Source organism: Rhododendron vialii, chromosome 10a (assembly GCF_030253575.1).
Source record: "Rhododendron vialii isolate Sample 1 chromosome 10a, ASM3025357v1".
In the NCBI taxonomy this organism is placed as follows: domain Eukaryota; kingdom Viridiplantae; phylum Streptophyta; class Magnoliopsida; order Ericales; family Ericaceae; genus Rhododendron; species Rhododendron vialii.
Window position 1 is genome coordinate 5,547,158 of NC_080566.1, and position 12,003 is coordinate 5,559,160.

The window sequence follows — 12,003 nt, forward strand, 5'->3', positions numbered from 1 at the left end:
ATGAAGATGAATATTCAATTTTTGTGATGGATTTTCATGTGGAAGAAAGCAATTCTTAAATCACTGTATTTTAGTTTTCAAACAGTCAAATATCCATCCAAACCCATTTTATAAAAGAGTACAAAAACCTTGCTGATGGGATGTGTACATACGTGAGTTTTTATGGGATATATATGTACAGGGAATGGTCTATATAATATCTTACTGCTCAAGGAGATGCTTTGCGTAATTTACCGGCTGGGTACGATGTTGAACTCGGTGAGATCGGAGCGTTTTCCGACGACAGGTTGAATCGGCCATGAGGCTCGTCGAGTGAAATCCGACGACGAGAACTAATTGGACCAAGCTTGTCGTGGAGGGATTTCAGAATCGATTGGAGGGCTACGAAATCGATTGGATCTAAAATAACGATGAGAAACAGAGGGAGTGTTTTGGGGGGATTTAATAGTGGAAGGGTTTCTTTTTGGAGGTGCTTTTTTGAGAAAGGGAAGTTGTATATACCACCGATTCTCGTGAGAAATGGACGATATATGGTGTTTATGGGTTGTTCATGTCGTCATTCATGGTGTTGAGACAGGGGGACGTTCTTGGTGTTGTTAAAAAAGAAGAAGGGATTTTGGTGCTTTGGAGGAAGATGATGATGCGTTGGCGAGACTGAAAGGTTAAACGGTAAATGCATATTCTATGATAACAGCGTCTACCTTATTTTTGATCCACATACTTTAAGGAGGTTAAGTGTCTGAGTTCAAACATGAGGGGGGCAACTCGGAAAACTGCCATAGTTGAAGGGGGTTTAAAATAATTTACCCTTATTTATAATACAGGTGAGATTTTCTTACTTACGTATCAAACGCAGGTAATTTTTTGAAGCCGGGGATTTCAATCAAATGACTATTGTGTTGTCTTTTGACATGGATTGAATCTAGGAGTAAATCTATCATTTATGTTTCATAACTTTTCATCCTAATTTTAGGTATACATCATTCGTCTTGACAAGAGGAATCAGGAAGTATAAAGATGTGAACAAATTTTTAAAAATTACGAATGTAGAACGATATTAAAGAAAAAACAAATGATTCATCTGTTTGGTATCACTAGAGGTGGTTGCCTAGATGGCAAGTGGGGTTTGGCTGAAACTCCCCTCAACACATGGTCGCGAGTTTGAATCTCGCTCTCTTGCGAGTAGTAGTACTTGTGCACCCGATGTGTAATGGCTAGTGTTTGTCCAGCTTGAATCTTGGTGGGTTGTGGTGACGAACTACCCTCCCTATGTCGGGGTTACTCCAAAAGGACACCGTAATCAATGCCTAATGAAAGGGGAAGCGGAGGAACCAAGCGCTTTTGGCCCCCAAATTTTAGAACAAATTTGGGCCCACTTCGATATAAGTTATCTATAAGTATTTGAAAGATTCCATAGGTAATGTTTCTCTCTTACAATTGTATACTTTTAGGTCAAATTTTCCGTAACTTATAGTAGTTTTATTGTGCTTTTAAAATAAATTTTTGAAGATGTAGGGGGGCCAATATTGAGAGTTCGCTTCCGGCTCCCAATAAGTTTGAGCCGGCTCTGGCCGTAATGAGCTTGACTCCTTCAATTGATGGTATTGGCTCACTTGCTGTCGTTGAACATGTTATGGCGGTTGGCAGACTCTCTTGCAAAAATTAAAATTTAAAATGTTACTAAACACAAATATGTGTGATTTAACTTTGATAGCTACGGATAAACGAAAGTCAGTATTAGAGATGGTGAAACACTTTTTTTTTTTTTTAATCAACGAAAGTAGTCAGTATTCTTAGAGTATTTAGATTAGCACATTGGAAGAGTTGTTGAACTCCTGAATTCCTTTATCTTGGCATCCAAGTATACTCCCGATGCCATTTAACCAAAGGTCTCTTGACAAAAGGTGAAACACTTTCACAAATAGGATTTCGCTACAAGTTTGGAAAAAATGGAAGAAGACAATGACTTGGAAGTCAGCAAGGCAAAATTAACCAACGGGGAGGCACAAGCAAGGTGGCTCCAGAATTTTAGTCCGTGACAAGAGTACGTGACAAGAAGTTTTTTTGTTTGCAAAACTCAATATAAAATCAACACGTTTACTTCGGATGAAAATTTTTTGGGTCTCGTTTTATTTTGCTGTATTAAGCTTGATTATTTAGTTACTCACAATTTAAGTAAATTCTCATTTAGTTTGGTTACTCGTGAATAATTTAGTGCAGAAATATTAAAGAAAAACTCATATTAGATGTGCAATTTTTGAGCCGAGGGGATTCGAACACGCTGGTACTAACATTTTTTAGAGGGAAAATGACGGCTAAGGACGTGTTTTGATAATTAATACCCGCCAAGGACATTTCACTATTAACAAATATTCCTAGTTTGTCCTTAGCGGGTATTAATTATCAAAATACGTCATGGGCCGTCATTTTACCTTTTTTAGATGGATCGTAACAATCATACTTAAGTTTGGGCCAAACAGGCAGGCTTCAAGCGAAGCCCATGGAAGTGATCATGGGCTTTAACCAATGTAATTTGAATGTCAGAAGGAGACCATTTATCAGATCTCCTGTTTAATTTTTTTTGGGACGGCGAAGAAAATTTTGTTAACTATAAAGATAAAAAGAAAAAAATTAGTACAATAAAAAATGAAATGCATTGAGAAAGGATCGAAGAGTAAAATGGCTCTTCTACTACTCGCAAAAATTATACAAAACAAAATGAAACAACAAAAGGAGAAGAAAAAAAAAAAAACAATATATGTTGAGAAGGTGGCAACAAATAAAAGCTGATTTTTTTTTGGTAGAAATAAATAAATAAATAAAAATGATGGGATACATGAAATCCGGTCTATGAAAGTGTCCATAAAAAAAAATGAATGGTCCAGATTTACAGCACGGTCAATCGTGCTACGGCCATTGCGTGTGCCCCACAAAAAATACAGAAAAATAGTCATGAATTTTAAAATAATTTTTTATGGGGTTGCGTTTCTACGAATTCAAAAAATACACCACCGATATCTGTTGGAATTAACTTTTTTACAAGACCCCATTAAGAATTATTTTAAAATTTATGGCTTATTTTTTTATATTTTTGTGGGGCCCGGAGTGGGTCCCACTAGCCGTGCAGTTGCTTTAGCATTGTGAATCTGGACTATTTATTTATTTTCATGGATACTTTTACGAAACGAGTTTCATGTATTGTGCCAATCCTCGTAAATAAAAGCTGATTTGTTCCTATGCCCTCCCTAAAATTGTGCACAGCCGGAGAAAAAAGAAGGTGTGTTCCCCGGAAAAGCCACTTCACAAAGAAAGTCACCAAAAACCCTTCACTCCGAAGGAAAAGTGTAGCCGGAAAACCCCCTTTAAGAGATTTGTCGCCAGAAACAGCCAGCTATATATCGAGCCTAGCTTGATGGCGCACTTCCCCATTGCCCTTTCCACCTAATAACTGACTCCGCAATAAGCTACACTGAAAATGTAAATCCTACACTGGCTCTTTGCAAAAATGGTTGATTTCTCCAACGACCGGTGCATACGTGAATGACGTCAGAGCCCTTCTAGCAAGACAATGTGCCTGATGAATCGATAGTTGTTGTGACATACGGAGTATAAGTTGTGTTTGTAATATTTGTTTTGAGAGAATGATTTTTGCAAACTCCAAATTGTTAACCGCGGAAGTACTGTGAAAAATCAATATGATTCGCACTCTTTATGAAAGTGCGGTTGACAATTTAAAAAATGCGAAAATCACTCCCGTATTTTTTTCTAAATTCTGTGGGGAACGCAAGGTAGGAGTTGGGCAGCAGGCTTAAGAAAGATCAAGATTGGTGGGGAGTAGGTGTTGCGGTGGTGAGTTCCACAGGATGAGGACGACAACACACACTCATTGGTACGTATATAGGAGGCTGGGAGTATCTAAAGGCTGATCAAAAAAGGACTGTGTCAGGGATCATGGGGACCATTTATTATTTCCAATTTTAGTTTTTTTTTTTTTTTTCATACGGTATACATCATCGAAGATTAGCAGAGTATGTGTTTATTGGTCAACGGAAGATTCAGAGACTATCTATAATCCTGAACTTCAAACCTATTCCTCGTGGGACTTGAACTTAGGTTATCACCAAAGAAAAAAATGAGACAACTAATTAAACAAAGCTTGATTTCTCCCAATTATAGTGCTTTTTATATTTGACAGTCCCAATTATAGTACTTGACCCAGCTTCAACCGTAAATTCTTTGGAGCCCTTGAGATGCCCTCTACTACTCCTTTGCAGTTAAAAACAGATGTATACACTCCGCATTCAAAAAAATGCTAGCATCACAAACACAGTCATTCGGCCCAATAAATCAAATGACTTATTATTTTGTTTTTAGTTAAAATTTTTTTGCTTTTATCAATTTTTCGTTAATTTTTTTATTATTATTACTTCGTCATGACAAGAGAAATCTAAAACGTAAAAAATTATGATCGAAACCTAAATTTAGATTTCGATCATAATTTTTTTACTTTTTAGATTTCTTTTGTCATGACGAAGCAATAATACACAAAAAAATTAAATAAAAATGAAAAAAATAAGTCAATTGGCTTATTAGGCCGAATGACTTACATTCACTTCTCTTTCTGTGGCATTTTAGTATTTTACTACTACCTACCATGAGCAGGAAAACTCTTCATATACAAATCCCAAGGAGTTAGATGGGTGATCCAGTGAATGCGTTCCGTTAAGGCTTCCTAAAAATAAATATTTATTTTCAATTTTGATTCCATTGAAATTTATCAAATAAGATTTATATTGTACAAAAATTATTTTAGTAAGCCCATCGATCATTTTTAAACTTGATAATTGCAAAGGAAGTACTTATTTTTTAAGAAGGCTTAGAGGAACGCATAACTTTATTTGTTTTAGGTTATGAGAGCGGTTTTTGGGATAATAAATAGAAAGATAGATAAAAAAAAAATGAAAGTAATAATTTGAGGATAAAATTTTATTTGGCTTTTTGAGTTTTATTTTGGATAAAAGTTATAATTTTTACTTTCCCAATTCATCTTGACGAGACGAATCAATAATCCCTAAAAGTTAGGCGCAAAATTCACAAACGCGGAAAATTTTTGAATAAAGATAAAACAAGAAAAACTCCACAAATCTTAGCTAACTTAGCCTTATTCTTGGCTTGTAAAAGCAACACCAACCGTTGGAAATACTCATTGGAATTTCCATAACCACGTGTAATTGGGGACACTAATAGCAGAATAATAAAACGTTGAGATCATAATTTCATTAATTAGAGAAACTTACAGGAGAATAAGAAAACTATTGATCGAAGCACGCATGCATACAACGTTCTTCTTAATTAGAGAAAAGATATGTCTCCCTTGCACCGGGTTGATTGACGTTCCACTCCAAGATACAATTTTAATTCATTCGAAATGCTTTGTAGATAGCTAGAGCTTTCCAACAAACCAATAATTGCCCGTTTACTCAAAATACTCAATACTATATCTCAATCTATTAACTTGTAAAAAAAAAAAACTTTACTGAAAGTAAAACTCTATCCATCTTTATCCTTTTCCACACTCATATAATTTTGAGAATTGTAAAATGACAGTACTAAAATCTATTATTACTTCCAAGCCTTTATGGGATAGAAATAAGTCATTTTTTTTATAAGCAAAAAAAAATTTATTAAGAAAACGTGACGAATGGTAAGTTTTAAAAAGATTTCTCTAACACTATCCAACAAGGGCCGGATCGGACCAGTGGTCTTGTTGCATGGCCTGATACTAGAAGTTTGCTTCCTACTAAGAATAAGACCGGGGTTCTTGTCCCGATCTTTTTTAGTCTTTTCTTTCTTTTGCGTTCACTCTCGCGCATGCGGATGTACGTGATCGAGACTTAGACTAAGAGCCATATCGTTTTAATCTGTTTCACACTTCAACTTGCTCCTCAAAAATCTCACTGCTAGAAAGCTGTGTGGTCCTCCCTCTACTCTGTCGTGTTAAAAGAAGGACATATTTTTACATAGATATATGGTCCCTCTCCTACATATGAGATAGACTTTCGATCAACGCTAAATTTTTTTTTTTTTTTGGAACAGTTCAATAAGTTTTGGCATTTTAGTATCTTATTCACACTAATCAACAACTTATTGATTAGTGTGAACAACTAACAACTCGTATTCTGAGGCCTCGTTCACGCTAGTGATTAACTTATGTACCACAATTTTTTGGTTGTCCTTACTCAAAACTTTACCCGGCCGGTTATCAACTTTAGAGCTGACCCGGTTATGAAAAGAACACAAATGTTTAACACATGAAGTGCAACTAATATGTGTTTTCTAGTGTTCGATATTCACATAAACATGTCTTCTTTTTTGGAGCCTTTCTTTTGTTGCCCCATGTGATGGGATTCAATTAGAACACCTTTTGTAATTGGCTGTAAGCACTTTTTCAAAGAAATGCAGAATGGTCCCCCCAAGTCCGAACTATCTAGTTTTGTTTCCGTTTCCAAACAAATTAGGCCCCGGCCCGTTCCACTTAGATTCTTATTTTTTAAATAATTTATTTTTGTTTTTACGAGACAGGTCATTCTTTTACAATACATTATTTTTAATTAAAAAATTAAGTACTTATTTGGACCCACTCCACGAAGGGAAATAAGTACTTATATATTTTCCAAATTAGTCCTTTAGGCGAAGAATTAAAGCTCAACGAGTACAAATGGTATGAATTCAAAATTAATATTATGAATTTATCTCAAACTATTATGAATTATTATACAAAAGTTATGAATTTAGTACTGATAATATTATATGTGAATTATATGCAAAAAAAGAAAATGTTATGAATTTGAGGCGATCCAATGGGTGCAGGTCATGCACACCTAACTAAAAGTGTGTATCGCAGCATTTTCCGAGAACATTTATGGGAGATATGCTGACGTACGTATGTACGCCACGTGGCTGCATTCGGGCCATTGCTTTCTCTTTCTTTTGTTGAAAATGGTAGGTTGAATTGTGGCATCTTCTCCATCCCATTATGTCCAAGTTCCCTCAACAAGACCGAGCAAAAAAAAAGTTCCCTCAACAAGTAAATTCTCTGCCATGAAGTTTTGAGTGAGATTTCTCTCCCTTTAGGAAGCCTACACACAGCCTATTTGGTTGAGTTGAGTAAAAAAGTCCAAGAAGTAGTTGGATTGAACAGGATCCATCAACCTTTCCGGCTCCCCCTTAATTCTGTTAGTAATGATCTGAAAGACTGGAATGCTGCAAAGAGTACATGTAAGTATACCTAATTTTCACACATCCAGAAATCTTGTATTGATTTCTTTAATTTGTTGTCTTTGTCAACTAGATCTCGTGGGTTTGCTCATCACACAATCGCTCAATTTTTTTTGTAATATGGACTACTTAATAGCGTTCATCGATCAAATCTGGCAAAAATTGATTGTAGGGTTTCATCTGATCGATCTCCTTAAAGTTATCATCTTGACCTTGCTCCGTTGTCAATTTTCTCGTTATATCCTTTTCATTTCTTGAATATAAAACATCGTTCGTTTTGGAGTCTCAAAACCCTCTAGAAACGGACTCCAATAAATTTGCACTGTGTCTTTCTCCACTCGTTAATCTAAAAAACCTCCTTCAAAATTCAAACCGAACAAGGGCGGCTTCTGAATTTCTGCTTGTTGGTGGTATATATGAGACTTGACTAACATATGGTGTATATATGTGTTTGCAAAACAATATTATGATTTGCAATTTATTTATACTTTTTAACCTATTGATCAGGAAGCAGGAAATCATATAAGGATTTCATCCGAGGGAATTCAGTATGAGATGCTAAGATGATTACAACTAAATCAAGAGAAGAAAATTCCACAGGAAAAGAGGAAACCAGCACAGTTGATGGGAGGATTTCCAAGGGTGCATCTAGTAGTTCAGTAACACCATGGTCAAGGCTGAGGGATCCCAGAATCGTGCGCGTTTCGCGAGCTTCGGGAGGGAAGGACAGGCACAGCAAAGTATGCACTGTGAAAGGATTGAGAGACAGAAGGGTAAGGCTTTCGGTTCCAACCGCGATTCAGTTGTATGATCTTCAAGATAGGCTGGGGCTTAATCAGCCTAGCAAGGCGGTTGATTGGTTGCTGAATGCAGCTAAGCACGATATCGATGAACTCCCTCCGCTTCAAATTCCACCGGGAAGTTTTGGAGAAATTCATGGAAGTAGTCTTTCCCGATCTGAGAGAGAACTAGGGTTTCAAATCAATCATCGTGTCGATTGGGATGACTCATTGGGACTCTATCGGTCAAATTTTTGTAATTCGGATGCTACACCGAGGGACAAGGCTAAGGCGATTTCCATAGGAATGGAGGATCACAAAGAAAGTTGGAATCAAACTACAAATGAGGAAGAAAAACACGGTAACGTCGAAGGACATGGTGCAAATGTTTCACCAGCCGACTTTTTCCCCAAACCTAACCACTCTTTCATACCCGGTTTGCTAAATAATGTCACGCCATACAACTCTTTGTATCGTTTGGATCCATCGAGTTTTTCCTCGTCCCAAACCGAAGATTTTCCGACTCTCAATTTCGTGCCATTGCCATCGACATCGTCATCTCTTTCGTTTGGGTCTAAAGTTCTTGTTTGTCCACCTGGGATAGCGCAACCGTATTTTCCTAATTCACATGTTGAGTTAGATCCAAAACAAATCAACCATTTCAGATATTGAGCTCAAATTCACAAAATCCATTGTCAAATTCTTCCCTACCAATTGTCTACTCTATAGGTCAATCCATAAGACCCCTCTCCTATCAAGACAATGTCGGAAGTCAATCAAACAATTAATAATGTTGAATTTCCTCCAAAGTGAACACAATGTCACATGTGTGTACTGTATGAGTTTAAATTTAGTCCGTCAGCGGTGAAAGCATTGGGATTTTTGTCACCGCCATTGCAGGTCTGACCATGTGTTTAAATTCATCTTGTTGTGAATGCACGGTGGGTTTCAAAATGACGGTAGCGGAAACCCCACGGTTTTCGCCGCCGGTGGAAAGAATTTAAACTCTTGTAAGTATAGGTGTGTCCTTCCAGCTCTATGTAAGTTTTATGCCGGAAACAACAAAAAGCTGATGTTTTTATCAAGGAAAAGTCTATACATACAATTATTTCTACATCCTTTTACATGACATGCTAATGTAACACTGCCTTGCTAGCTCGTTAGTAACAGAGTAAACTGCTATTTCACAATCGCCGCAATGAAATAGTATCATATTAGCATGTTGCGTAAAATGTTGTCCGAATCTTTATATGTATGTGTATACTTCTCCTTTGATCAATCCTTCGTTAAAGTGGCTAAGGATCACAAGTTCGCCAGACATTGAAGTTGAAGTAGTTACTTTTGAAATAATAGATCGAACAAAAGCAATGAGAGTCGGAAAATCTTTTCGATCCGCGACCCGATACGATCAAGTACAGTTTGAATAGTACTGGTAATATTAACCCCTTCATATTTTTGTATCATGCTTTTTATTTTTTGGGTAAGGATTTTTTTTTTTTTGTATCATGTTTTTTTTTTTTGTATTAATGACAGATCTTTATAGTTGTTGTAGTTACCTTGATTCAAGAAATTAGTTGAGAAACAAGAGGGATTGATGTTGGGGGCAAAACCATTAGCTTTTCTTGTTAACTGTTTCTACAAATTCATTATACAAAACTAAAGCTAGCTCAGTTGACTTGGTGCTTTTTGGTTGCAACGTTATGTGACAATCCACTTGTGCTTCTAATGTTTATTATCATGGAAAAAACGTGCGATCGAAAACGGTAACATACAATCTCACCACTTGCGCTTCCAATGTTTATTATCATGGGAAAAACGTGCGATCGAAAACGGTAACATACAATCTCACCAGGATAGGTTACAATTTTCAAATCGAGATTAATAACAAAAGATCACAGCTAAAAAATCTGCTTTTTTTACTTCTTTTTTTTTTGTAGCAGTGGTACTATGTTGCACTGGGTTTTTTTTCCTCTCTCTCTCAACACTCCTCTCTTCACATTAGAAACCCTAGAGAGAAAGTAGTGGTTACTAAATGATCAGTGAAGTGTCGTTTTCTGTTCAGAACCTTCACAATGGGTGGAAGTACTGGATAAAGTGCAGAAGGTGCTTAATTAAAAGCCCGCAGGGAAGAAAAATGAAGAAAGAAGAGAGATGTTGCTTTATTCAGGAACTGCAGTTGATGGATTACAACAGTGCTGCCAACTTTGCACAAGATCCAACACGATAATATTGACACTGCAGGTTAATTACAAGTTGTTTCTCAAACTGGGAGCTTGACAGCGGGATGCTTGGCAGCGGTGCTAAAAGGCCAATCCGGCCATTGATCTCAAGAATTGACGGCTTGAATTTTGATCGAATAATGGACGGTTCAAATCCATATGCATTTAGATTCAATCTGAACTGTCTATGTCAAGATGAACGGCCCTGCTTGGCAGGGGGTGCTTGGCTGCATCCCGGCTCCCGCAGAAACTAGGAACACGATCCTCTCCGGTTACTAGAAGGTCTTGCTCAATAGGCTCTTTTCGAGTTCAATTCAACGATCAAAATAATGTATTTTAAGAACTCGTCAAAAACGTTAACCCACGGCAAAAATCATGTTCATGGGAATCGAATATGAACTGATATATTTTCAGAATTCATAGACATTAAAAAAACATCGATTTATTGTTCCAGTTCTTGTTTTATCAAATATAAATGTGTTCCAAAACCATATCCACATAATAAGGGAGATGGTTTTTAAATCTTATCTCTCTATAAATTTTGACCGTTGATTTGCTCCATAAATCCTACGGCTCTTCCTCTCCCTCCCTCTCTCTCTCTCTCAAACAGTGGTAATTGCACAATTCTCATTAATTAGATTTCATGTTGGCACGGACAAACCCTAGTCAATTGATATCCTATGAACATGATTCTAGCATGAATAATGTTTCCAACAAGGCAGACCCGGTAAGTGTATCTCCCAGCCATACCTATTCCTCTAGTTCTCTAAATTTTGGAGGAAAGTTTCACTCCATCCAATCCTCCATTTGAAAGGGTGCAGTAATTTGATACTCCATATATATTTGGAGAATCAAAAAATTATGAAGGATATTCTCCATTTTGCTATTCACATTTTCTTATTCATTTTTCATTCATCAAATGAATATTTGTTCATATTTCCTATAGAAATTGTACCATTCAAAATATATTCATAATACCTTCAAAATAATATAATACTGGAATTTTTTAGTAAAGTTTGGAAAATACCAACTGGAAGTTTGAAAAAAAAGTTGACTCCCATTGAACACCGTCACTATAGAATCTAAATTTCGACTTCGTCACTAATTTCAATTGTTTATGAGTTTTTATAGCCAATAAAATCTGAAGGTGCCTTCTAGTCTAGTTGATCGGACAGGTAATAAGCACTTCATTTAACGTGGGTTCAAACACCACCCCACCCCTTTTCCCCTAAGATAGTAGAAATTACGTTTTTCTTAGATCAAGAAAGTCCTTATCGATTCTAGATGAGAAAGGGGTTAGGCTGGAGCTTCAACTCTCAATAAATGAAGTGTCAATCACTTATCCTACCAAGCTAGGAGGCAACTTCACCTGCTTCGGCCCGTTTAACGATCGAATAAAATTTTGTACGAATAAGGAATGAGAGAAAATAAGAGGGGGATAAGGTACAAAGTGGAATTAGGTAAACCAAAAGGGGGACTAGTGAAGAAGGCACTTTTTTGGTAGTTGATATGTGTGGATAAAGAAATAATTTGAAAAATTACTCAGTTGCCCTTCCATAAAACTCTGGTAATAAGAATACAAAAATGATATGGAGGGTTTTGGAGGCACCACGGTAATTCCTCATACTCGTGTAAGCTAACGATGGGGCGGTTGGGGTGGGATAAGGAGACTTGCTTATCGTGCCCGTATAAGCAATTCAGGTTTGGATCCGTTCTGCTAAGGGAAA

General features: G+C 36.7%; 1 pseudogene; it reads left to right on the plus strand.

Moving 5' to 3' along the window:
- The first annotated feature begins 7,037 nt into the window (after positions 1–7,037).
- Positions 7,038–9,247, plus strand: LOC131304466 (transcription factor TCP13-like; annotated as a pseudogene).
- The last annotated feature ends 2,756 nt before the right edge of the window (positions 9,248–12,003 follow it).